The sequence below is a fragment of the Arvicola amphibius genome, chromosome 12, assembly GCF_903992535.2.
Source record: "Arvicola amphibius chromosome 12, mArvAmp1.2, whole genome shotgun sequence".
Lineage (NCBI taxonomy): Eukaryota > Metazoa > Chordata > Mammalia > Rodentia > Cricetidae > Arvicola > Arvicola amphibius.
The window spans coordinates 96,403,078-96,416,043 of NC_052058.2; the positions used below are offsets into that span (position 1 = coordinate 96,403,078).

Here is a 12,966-nt window from a genome sequence, read left to right on the forward strand (position 1 = left end):
GAAAGGAAAGGGGGCAGAGGAGAGGAGGGAATAGAAGAGGAGAGGAAAGGAGGAGAGGGTGTGTGGGCTAGATGGCTCACATGTTAAGAGTAATTTCTGCTCTTGCAGAAATTCCAGGCCTGGCCCCCAGCACCCAGGTCAGGAGAGACAGGTAGTTCGCACTCACCTGTCCCTCCAGCTTCAGGGAATCTTCTGTTCTCTTTCAGGCAACTTCACTTACAATGCACACAGACACACAGATAACCTCACAAATAAAATAATCTTTAAAATCAATCAACTTTTATTTGTAAAACCAATATTTTTGTTCAGTTATAATAAAACTTTACCGAAAGTGTAGAAGTCTAACCAAGTATCAATTGCATAGTTTGGTTATATTTCATTGAACTTAATTTAAATCTGCACACATTCTTCTCACTCTGAGCCACTGAAACTTTGTCCAGGCTATGCCTGGCCCTCGATCTGGATGATACCTCCTTATCAGTGTGACATATATAAAGATTTGAGTCTTATGTGTGTCATGTGCATAAGTCAGTAACAGGCCTGAATGTAGCTCACGGGTAGAGCACTGTCCTGGTATGTACAAGGTGTGGGTTCAGTCCTCAACACTTGGGATTATGAACCCTAGTGAATAAGGCTAGGGGACTTGCCTAAGTGGAGCTTTATTCTAAAGGAAGCCTCCAAACATCAGAGATACATCCCAGGCTCGAGATATGATAATGACATCTGTGTGCCTGTTGACGTCAGAGAGATACACATGGGTAACTCTTCATTCCTTTAACTGTGTTGTGGATCTGTAACTAAATTCCTGAATCACGCCTGCTTTAAAATGGCCTACATTTTTTTCTTTCTGTACTAAAATTATTTTTGTTCATGATATTCAAATTAAAACATCATTGGTCTTTTTCCACATTGTGGTGTAGCTTTGTCAGAATCTGTTTTTCTTATAAAGTTAAGGGAAAGATTTCATGTTTTTCTTTTCTGACAATTCTATTTCATCTGTCAGTACAATATTATTTCCTCTGAGGGAGGGAACTTTGTTAATAGTTTGCATTATTGAATTTTTCAGATTCAATAATTCAACAAAAAAAATAACAGGATGTATGTTTCCTTGTCTTATTTCATAAATTTTGAGCAAAATGAGTTTTACATTTATTGGTATAATGTAAAATAGAGGCTTGCTCTAAAAGGCGCTGTGAGAAAAGGGGTTTTCTAAATGATGTTGTGGATGATGAGGACATTTAAAAGTTTATGATCTGACTTTTATATTATGGTGGAGCAAAGGTAAATTTAGTTATAAAGTGACAAGAGACCTGTGTTTTCAGAAAAATACTTCACACCATTATGCTGCAACACAGATAACATACCTCCTTTGACTTGTCACTGTGCTTGACAGCTTTGTCTCCTGTGACTGTCATTGCATCAGAGTTCTGAGAAATGATTAGATCAAAAGAATGAAGCCTATCTTTATACTTCTTTCTAAGAAGTTTGTTATATATATTACCTGGTGTTAATTAATGTATTATGGTTTTCATTTTTATTTATATATTTAGTTATAGAGGCAGATGTTTATTACATTTATTGTATACAGTTGCTGTATGGAAGATAGTTGAGGGAAACTGTCTACTGTATGGGCAGTTTTGACAGTTAGTCGTTAATATCTGGTACCTCAATCTGTAGAGTGTGAGGCTTAAAATAACCATAACCTTTTAATCATTAAATTTTGTAATAAGAAAGCCATATAAATCAAGCAGATTTTTCTATAACAGGATCAAATTGACAGGTCACATATCTAAACGGAGACTGTGTGTTGGTTTCCTGGTCACCCAGACCCAAATAATCACACAGAAACTATATTAATTACAACACTGTTTGGTCAGTGGCTCAGGCATAATTCTAGCTAGCTCTTACGTCTTAAATTAACCCATTTATATTAATCTGTATAACACCACAAGTTGGTGGCCTATCACTGAGATTCCAGTGTCTTTCTCCTTCCACAGCTACCTGACATCTGCCTTACTCTGCCTTCTTTTTCTCTGTATTTAGTTTAGCTTTTCTGCCTGGTTCTATTCTACTCTGCCATAAGCCAAAGAAGTAGCATTCATAAGGGAATCCCATATCACACTATAATGTGAAGATGTTTTTAAATGTAAAACATTATATACATTAATTACAAATTCCTTTTGCCACTGTCCATAAAAAACAAAACTAAACTAAAAACAAAACAAACAAAACTTTAGTAGTCTAGCAGTATTCTGTGCACTACAGAGAAGAACTGAGCAAAACAGATGACTTGCACAGACATGGGTATAGACGGAAAGAGGGAATGAAGAACCGATTATATAAAGAACCACAGGATGGTATGTGTAGGGTTGATGCTTGGTTTTTATTTTTGCTTTTATTTACTTCTACTTTCAACTAGAGATTCATATGAACATGTTTCCCACTGTGACTACAACACTTTCGGGCTTTGACTGTGCTGCTCCTAGTATACACCATGTTTGACAAAGTGTCCTAAAGTCATAATAAAAAAGATGAAAGAAGAGAGTACATGGGAAACCCAATAAAATATGAAATGTAGGTTGGAGAGATGGCCAAACAGTTAAAATCACTTCTTTATTTAGAGTACATGAGTTCAGTTCCTAGCACCCACATCTCTAAACCAGATCACAACTACTTGTAATGCAAATTCCAGAGTATCCAGTGTCATCGTCTGGTCTCCATAGGCCCCTGTATTCACACACACACACACACACACACACACACACACACACACAGAGTACATGAAATTAAAAATAAAACAGATTATTTTTTAAATTTAAGGAAGCCTATGTTCTAGTAAATGTTTTTTCTCTAGTTAAATTTGTAGGTAATTTACTCTTTTGAAATAAATGATCAGTAGTGGATAACACTAGTAGTGTGCAGGGTGTGAGTGTGTACATATTTGGTAATCATGGGTATCAAACTCATATGGCAAGTGCTTTTTATTGCTAAGGCATCTCAAAAACTCTCAATTAGTTGAAATTTATGGATAAGAAGAATACAGATAAATGCAAATAGGAGAGAGAATATGATAGATTTGTGGCATACTTTATATTTTAAATAACTAGGAACCAACGTGTTCTTCTAAGGAATTGAGACTTAGATGAGGAAAGAATTTCCAAGGATGAAGTCCCTTTCTTTAGCAACAGTTTAGAATGGCAAGGATGTTGTGTGGTTGAAATGACATGGGTCAGAGATCATGCTGGACTGAGGGCTTCCAGGGACTAATCAGAACTTGAAAGCTATCCTTAACCAACGTGACTGCCAGGTGACTGTGCACACAGGAGTGACTCAGCGTTTACCCATAATGTTATTTCTAAGAACTAAGTCAAAGGATTTTTTATCCCCTAGGATTGCAGGGAAAAGTCACTTTCTTTGAATTTAACTTTAAAAATGACCAAATGAGCTTCATATTCAACATGTAAAATGTTTGTGTTGATTTATTTCAAACCTTTAAGAGACTCAGGCATGAAAAGAAGAGCACAAATATTCCATTACTTTTGATCTTGAGTGACAGCTCCTGCCTTTAAAGCTCACTTGGGGGCACAAAAGGCATAGAATTTTCATGGAAAAAAAAGTTATCTCCTATGACTCAGAGGATATGTCATCAAGGTGGGGGTCCTCCAGCCCAGTAAAGAGCTTCGTAGCCAACACCAGAATGCAGATGAAATCTTATTAACAGATGGTTTCTCCAGTTCTTTGAGGTCATGTCAGATGGCAAACACTAAGTGGGGCTGCCAGAAAATTCCAGTCCATTTGGGAAATTATATGACTTAAGCCAAGTCTGAGTCTTTTACTCTGTCAAAGAATAAAATGGGTGCAAGTCATTTTGACAGGTCTCAAAAGCATCTTAGTAAATGAACAGAGCAGAAGAAGCCACAGTTGCTGATGTTAATGGAAAGACTGCGTTGAACTTGAGTGGGAGGCCAGGAAGCATCACTGGACATTAAAGCATATGCAGTAACAATAAAATATAGGGTGAAATCAGCCAAAAACATAAAAATCCCTTCATCTCAGCAAAAGCAAAAGTATGTTGCCATAGAAATATGGTTTTTGCATTTGCATGTATGTGTATGTACATATGTATGGGGGTGGATGTATGCAATGTTTGCACATATGTGTACAGTTAAATGTTGACTCCAGGTATCATTCCTCCAGTGCTTTCTACTTTCTTCTGGAAGACATTCCTCTTGCTGGTCTAGAATTTGTCAAGTAAAATAGGTTTTTTTATAAAGAACCCACAGATCTACCTAATCTGTCTCGCTGACTCAGGAATCAAAAGCATGCGTGTGACCACACTAGGCTTGTGTTATGTGGGTTTGGGGGCATTGAACTCAAGTCCTTGTACTAACAATGGAATCTCGGCAGCAACCAAGCAATCTTTCAGTTCTAAAATTCGAATTCATTTCACCCTTCCCAGTTACAATGATGCTCTGTGGTGTTGTAGTCTCACCACAGCATGTAGGTTGACTTCAACTATCGCTGTGTGCTGTCCCCTCTCTTGGCATCCCTACTAAGTGCAAAGTGCACTGCAAAGCAGGGAGCACTCTGGCCCGAGTTATAAACAAGGCCTCCTTTCTTACACTCAGGTGTAAGAAAGCATGCATGCTGCTGCAAATAAAGCTAGAGAGTGCTTCTGAGAAGCAAGCACTTCTCATTACTCTTATCCCTAAAGAAATACAGCAAAGAATTAGTAGAGGGTATCTCAGAAAACACCCGAGAAGAATCATTGTTCTGATTCCTTTGTTTCTGTAAAGCTACATTAATGTTTTAGGGAGTGTGTGTGTGTGTGTGTGTGTGTGTGTGTGTGTGTTGGGGTGTGTTGGGGTGTATATGTATATGTGAATACAGGTGCCTGAAGAAGATCCCCTGGAGATGAAGGCACAAGCAGCTTCTATAGGCTGCTCAGTGTGGATGTTGGAAATTGAGCTCGAGACCACTGGATGAGCAGCAAATGCTCTTTACCCTGAACCATCCTTTCCAACCCAAGTAACATTAAAGTTGAATAGATTTTCATTTAATTTTCCAAAGAAACAAAAATTTGCAAGCATAAAAAAGTGAAAGATTTTCCCTTATATTCAATCTCCCTTTCCCTCTCCCTTCCTTCTCCCTCTCTCTCGTCCCCCCATGGTGTGTGTGTGTGTGTGTGTGTGTGTGTGTGTGTGTACATGTGCACATAATGCATTCCATGTGCTAAGGATAGAATGCAGCATGCAAATCTCCCCTTCTACAACGTTCTTTCTGGGAATTGAACTCATGTTGTCAGGCCTGACTAGAAACATTTTAGTCTCTTAGCCATGGTTCTTCCCAGTTTCTCTTCTTTCTGAAAATACAAGAAACCAAGCATTAGGAAATCAGTTATGGCATGCTCTTTAATGCCATTTAGAACACTGTGTAACAAACAATAATAAAGATCAGAGTTCTTCCTGATGCCATCTGTAGGATTTTTTTTTTTTTTTTTTTGGTTTTTCGAGACAGGGTTTCTCTGTGGCTTTGGAGCCTGTCCTGGAACTAGCTCTTGTAGACCAGGCTGGTCTCGAACTCATTGAGATCCGCCTGCCTCTGCCTCCTGAGTGCTGGGATTAAAGGCGTGCGCCACCACCGCCCGGCCATCTGTAGGATATTAAAGAGCCCTTAAAATACCGTTGACAGAGTCACCTTCTAGGATTCAGATATTTGGGTTTTTGTTTTTTTTTTTTTTTTTTTTTTTTTTTTTTTTTTTTTTTTTTTTTTTTTTTTTTTTTTTGGTAAGTTGGCATTTCTTGCTTTTCCTATAAAACCCATCACTAACTTTTGCCTGTGTGTCTAGGATGAAGGGGAAAAAAAGGAATACTTCAGTTTTTTCATGTGATGATCATCAGTTTTCTTACTATTTTTTAGTAGCTCCGCACACTACAGTTTTAAAAATGATATGGTATTGAAAAGCATAACCTCAAGCAAGTTATGTTTGGACCATCTCTGTGAGATTACTTCGTGGTTGTTCCAGAATTTCTTCCAAATGTCAGAAAGTCTTTCATTCCTATGAAGAGAAAGACTTCAGTTGTATATTGAGTCTGGCTCAGCTTAGGGTCTGCCTCATGTGGTCAAAGTCAAATTCCTTGACTCATACTCAGACAAATTCTCCTCATTCATATCTGTCATTAGGGCAACTGCATGGCTTTGATAAGCATACCCTGCTGAATGCATGTAACAGCAGGATGGCTCTATCAAGCCATCCTGCTGCCTACTAAAGTTGGAAGTAACTGTATTGTGGATCTGCCACAATTTCAGAGTTTTCTTTGTACTCTCTTATGTCCTCTCTTTGATTAGTGGAAAAAAGAGAATGCTTATTCGCTGATAGTCTCACTTGTAAGTTCCCTTTTTTTGTTGTTTTGTTTTCTTTTGGGTTATTTTGTTTTCTCTTTCGTCAGAAGGTGCCCCAATACAGTCATCTTGAGCTGACAACATTTTTAATGTTATTTCTTAGAAAATGAGGCCCAAGAAAGTCAAATGTGAAAGCAAGGCGGTGGTAAAACTTGACCTAGATAAAGTTTTCCAAATTCTCACGTCAACTGTGTTTCCACCACACTATTCTTTAAAACGTTCCATTTTACAGCAAGGGGGGGCATTTTAATTCTTCTAAAATGCTATAAAAATCTATCTTGATCTCTTTCAAATGCTAATTACTCTATTTTTCACACATTTTCTCTTTTATTTCTAAATAATTAAATATCAGGAAATGTGCTAGGTCCCAGGAATAAAAATAGTTGTGTACACTTTTGCTTCCCACTTGAAGACTACAAATAGCCCATGAGAAAATGTATATAATTTAAATGTTAGAATACACTAAAATAAGGTAGACCTCCAGATTCCAATGGAATGACATAAAAACTGCGATGAAGATTCAAGTAGCAAGCAAATTAAGATTAAGTAAACAAACAAACCTGTGGGCTGATACTTTAAATAAGTGTAGGATGGAGTCATGAAAGGTCCTGGAGTGGTTACAGTCTAGAGAGACTTGCTGTGGCTCTGAACACTGGGAATGAGGCACAGAGATTGCCTCACACTGAGGTTGTTAATGTTGAATGTCAATGTGGTGGCATCAAGAGTCATCCATGAGATAGAGCTCCCATCATATTTGTGATGGTGTTTCTAGATTAGTGAAAACTGAAGAGCTTGAATTAATTTTCAGATATTTGTTTAAACTCAATATTTAATATATATCTCTGTGTATATGAGCGTATACATACATACTCCCGAAGTCAAAGGACAGTTTCATTTATCAAAAGCATTAAGTCTGAAAAACTGAACCTGTACTGGATCAATGCCTTCCACAATATATTTCTATTCTTTCTAAATCACTTTGGATTTTCCACATCACTTCGATGATTTCTTACTAACATGTTTTCTCATTTATTTCATACTTGGTCGTAGTTTTTAAAGGGGTCACCTGCTCTAGTTAGTTCATTCAATTCAGTTAGATAGCCATGGTCCTTCTAAAATATATCTGCTTGAGCTAATGAGATGGCCCATAGGGAAAAGGTGTTTGCCACCAAACATAATGACCTGAATTTGATTCCTGAGATGCCATATTAGAAGAAGAGAAATAAGTTCCCCAAAGTTGCCTTCTGACATAAACATGAACTCTTACATACACAAAGTAAATAAATAAATTGTTTTATTTTATTTAGATATGTGTGTTTATTTATGTGTGCCTGAGTATAGAGAAAACAATGAAGGTTCTTACAGTTGTACCCTGATGGCCAGCGATAGGAACTCACAACATTTCTGTGTAGATAGTAAAGTATGTAAATGTTGGTTGAGGTTCTAAAAGCCTAAATCCTTAGAAAGGGCCATTGAAGACAGATGATATTATAGGTAACACAAATATATCATTCAACTTGTGAAAATTCACTTCTTATTCTATTACTGCAGTTCTGCAGGTCTTCCCAACCTCTTCTGTTCTCTTTGCATAATTATAGCTCCACTACAAGCATAAAAGTGTAGTTTAATACAAGCATTAATTGTTGAGCATCAGCTGATAGAATATACATCTGCTGAACCTCTGGAGGAATGGATATAAAATCATTAGATGCTGTGCCCTAGCTTCTGGTAAGTTTAATATTAGATATTCTTTCCTTTCTTTAGCTCTGTCTACCTATCACCCTGATACCAAATTTATTCCTGATACCAAATGTCACTCATAACTGATTTCATCCCACTATTGCTCTATAGAAAAACTCAAGACATGACTGATCACTTCCTATAAAATTTCCAATGAGGTCATTCTTCACCTTTCATCTTGTGAAATAATTGGAGAGCACTATTTGAAAATCCTTCTGGCTACAACACATAAAGCAGTTTGACTAGGAATCATTTGCAGAATTATTGCACAGAAATATTTTTTATTAAGACCTAAAAATCTTCGAAAATGTCTTTGTACTTGAGAATATTTAATGCTCCCATGATATGGCAGAGGGGTGTGTTATAATGAGCTAAAATAATGTATTTCATTTGGTTTTTCTATATTCGTTCCACAGTACTCTATCAGATAGACTTACCTTAAAATAATGAGTGATTATTAAGTCAAAACATTAGGAGATTTGACATATTTCTGTATTTCATCACATGTCAGGAAAACATTCACCAGCCAGTCTTGAAGAGAATTGGTAACTTAAGTTAGAATAAAATCCATTTCTTTTATGCCTAGTTGTTCAAATGCATTTTACTTAATAACCCAATTAGACTTGAAAGTAGTACCACAGCAAATGTGTGATTTTAACTTTTGCACAATAAAACCTTGATTAGCTAGATCAGAACCAACAAGAAATATCAATTAGCCAGAAGGAACAAAATTATTTGGCATCTCCGAAGTATCTAGAATTTAGACAGCCATACTAGAGACTGTTGGAGGAAATGTTCTGAAGGTTATAAGCAAGCATCTAATCTAATCCTTTGTCTTTTATGGTTTTATAATCACTGTTTGGGTATTTAAATCTTCTGGGATCATTGAAGCAAATTCTTTTCTGGGCACTCCATTCTTCTGACAAACTAGAAAGTGGATTTAAGTTCCAGTCATTATCATCAACAAAAGCTGGAAGTTTCTGTTGATTCCTCAGGTAACTCAAGAAACTGATTTCCAGCTGACAGACGGCAAGTCCATAAATAGGCAGATGCTTGTCTCAGAATAGAGCTAGCAATGGTGATGGTTTCAAAAAAAAAAAAAAAAACAGAGGGAAGAATACTCAGGGACATTCCTCCAACTTTGTTGTATAGAAGTCAGAGCTGGAGACAGCGAGGTAGCTCAACAGGTAGAAGGGCTTGCTAGTAAGCCTTAGAAATTAGGTTCACTACCCAGAATCCAATGATAGGAGAAAGAAAGAATTGACCCAATGGTTGTCCTCTGAAATTCATGAACACTGTGGCATTTCCATGCCTGCATTTACACACATGCACATATACATGCAAACACTACTATACATATATCAATTTAAAATTATTTCTTTAAAACAATTTTAAAGATTGTCAGTGCTGCAATAAGTAACTTTGTGTTGAATCTATAGCTACATCAATTTACATTTCTTATTCAGATATTAATAACTTTTTAAAATCACATTTTTATTTATGTTTATGTGTGTGTGCCTTAGTTTGGTTTCTAGCACCTATGCCAGAACTTTCACCATTGCCTGTAACTCAAGCCCAAAGTATGTGGTTTCCTTTCCATGACTTCATGGGCACCTACATTGCCAAAGAGACAGATGACCCCTCAACATACACATGCACTGATGGAGGATTCCCATTGGCTAATAAAGAAACTGCCTGGCCCATTTGATTGGCCAGCCCTTAGGTGGGCGGAGTAGACAGAACAGGAAGAAGGAAGTGAGGTAGATGGCTCAGTCAGATGCTACGCCTCTCCTAAGTTAGGCAGACTGCTGTGCCTCTCCTCAGGGAGAGAAGCCAGACGCGCTGAAGCTCCAGCCCAAGATGGACGTATGCTAGAATCTACCTGGTAAGGCACCACTTTGTGGTGCTACACAGATTATTAGATATGGGTTAGTCAAGATGTGAATAAGAGGCTAGAACTAATGAGCCAGGCAGTGTTTAAAAGAATACAATTTGTGTGATGTTATTTCGGGGTAAAAGCTAACCATCTGGGAACCGGGCAGGGTGAAAAGCAGGCCTGCCCGCAGCTCCCCACTACAATGCACATATAATATGTTTTTAAAAATACACAAAATAAAAATAATCCAATATGTATAAGTGGTCTATCTCTTCATGTTCACCAAAAGAAGATAATTTTGTTCATTTTTCTGCTTTTGTTTAAGTTATGGTTGCCTAACAAAACTCAAGGCCTCGGGGAGTGACACCAAAACTGTCATTAAACTCAGCAAATCTTTCCATTCTGTTTCTACTGCAAAGACTTCCTGAGATTCATTTTGGTCCCTTCTTAGCTGTGTCTACAGAAATCACGTTCCTATCTTTTCCAAAAGCATACCATGAAAGCAAAGCTCTGTTGTTCAGATATGCTGATGACCTGAGACCCTTATATGACTTGATGATTTGATGCTTCCTATTAAATATTGTACAAATACCTAATACTCCATCTAGAACAAGCAGTGAGATATTAGCTCTTCTTCTCACGTTACTCTCCATGCACTTAATACATATTCTCTTTGTGTCCCCCTTACATATGACTATTCTGTGCCCTGTGTAGCACTATGGCTTCTTTCTTATTCGTAGTACTTACAAAGCTGCTTTGCCCATCATCCTTGCATTCTCTTCTTAGCCCTCACTTCAAGGTGGCAATTTTTCATACTTTGTTCTTTTATCATTCTGGTGATACTTCATAAATACCGATTTGGTAATAAATAAAGTATGGATTTGCTTCTGGACCACATCTGTGAAGTCCATGTCCACACCAGTAAGTCAGTTATGACCTCTGTTGTTCACCAGAGTCTAAGTGTGGCATCTTTCTTCTTCCAGTTATACAGATACCATAACACTAAACACATAAACACATACATATTCACATGCATACATACACAGAGACATGCACACATGTGCACACACGTATTCTCACACACATGTACATGCAAGCACGCACCTGTCAATGTCTTGAGACAAAACAGGATACTAAACCTTGATCTTTCACCAATTCTGAAGGATTTCTAGTCTACTTCTGTAGCTCTGACAAAGCCACATGTGCCTTACTGGAAAACCTATTAAAGAAATTCTGTTTTTTTCCCTTTTTTTTTTCATGCCATTTCCCCAGTGAAGCTGCTTCCCTTCTACACATCTTTTTGCTTACCTTGAGTGAGTCGTTGAGAACATGAGAGCCCATTGCTCACTGTGTATGAATCTAGCCCAGCAGTGCAGCTTTGGTGAAATTAATTCTGCCAAAAAAAATCTGATACACACAGATGAGGCAAGATTTCATTTCTATAATTAATGAAATATATTAATTATACCTAAGAGTAGGTTTTAATACAGTATTTCCATACATGTATATAACAGATTTTGGTCATGTTTGCCCCCTTCAATACCTTCTCTTGTCCCCTTCCAGGCTCACTGATCCTCTTTCCTTCCTGAAATAGTGATAGTTCTACTTTCAGGACCCAGTCTCTGCCTAAGCTCTTTTCTTTACTTGGGAAACCAATTAGTTCATACTTACAGGAGCGTGGTTGGAGCTACTCACAGGACTGTTAGTGGTGGGCAACTGAGTGATCTGTGGTTAAAGAGCTAAGGAAAATGTCTGTCCCTCCAACCAGCAGCTATTACCTATAAAGCCTGTAGTAGGGATGGGATCACAGGACCTACTCTCTGCTTATAACTTTCACCTTTCTGTAAACTCTCACAGCCTCCATTCCCTGTCAACGCTTAACTGCTTATAAAACTTCAGGTGTGGGGGAGTCCGCATGAGCCCTCCATGATAAATTGATGAGTAGCCTAGAATAATAGATTTATTAACATGTAACATATTAAACATATAGCCCAGGTCCATGTGTTTAATGCCAACTGCGGAGATTCTCATAGTAAAGTAACCACATCATGCATGAAGGACATCATTTCACAAGACCCCACTCCTTCATATTATTCCTTCCCTCTCTTCCATGGTGTTAGAGACAGTCTTCTAAAGAAAAGTCCAAATGTTATAAAAAATAGAAAAGTTGCTAGTTAGTCTAAAAAAAAAAAAAAACTGTGCTATAGCCAGCAAGTTCCCTTACACAATGATGGAAGGTTTTCTCTGGGTTTGAAGTACAATGATTTATGTAGTGAGACCGGAGAAACAAGATGTATTGAGTTCATTACATCTTGTATATCAGTACAAAGGAAAAGATGCTACCTTGCTTCTTTGATCCAATTGGGAGTATTTATTTCTAAATCATTAAATCCTCTGTAGTTACTCATTTCATGTCTCTAAAATATTTTTTAAATTGATAGCTACAATGAAATAAAGACTCCCAAAATGTGTTCAAAAGTTTGTTAATAGAAATGTGACTAAAATAATACTGAGACATGAAACCAAGTGCAGATTCATGACCCACAATATCTCCATTTTCTAAGTATTTTTTTCATGCAGAAACTGACCCTCATTCTCAGTTTTCACATGAAATTCACAGTAGCCATCTGCTTAAGCTTTGACCTATTTCCTTTCTCAAGTTTTCAGTTGAAATGAGAAGCAACTTTAAAGCGTATTTAAAGGCATGTGGGAAAGCTAAATATGGGGTTGCAGCTGGTTCAGGCTTTCTGTTGAAATTCCAGCGGTATGGTACAATTTAAGATCTATTTATGCAATTGTCATGAAAATGGAAAAACAATCAGAGAAAGCTGTTTGTAACATCATTTTGCCAGAATAATATATGTAAGATATTGTCTTGGCATTTTGCTTAAATAGTTTATTTAACTACAAACTAGTAAGGTAGTCATGTTATTCCATTCACACAAGTG

General features: G+C 37.3%; 1 protein-coding gene across 1 annotated transcript in view; it reads left to right on the forward strand.

Moving 5' to 3' along the window:
- Window positions 1-12,966, forward strand: part of Dpp10 (dipeptidyl peptidase like 10) — a 717,576-nt gene that overhangs the window by 395,594 nt on the left and 309,016 nt on the right. The window lies entirely within an intron of this gene.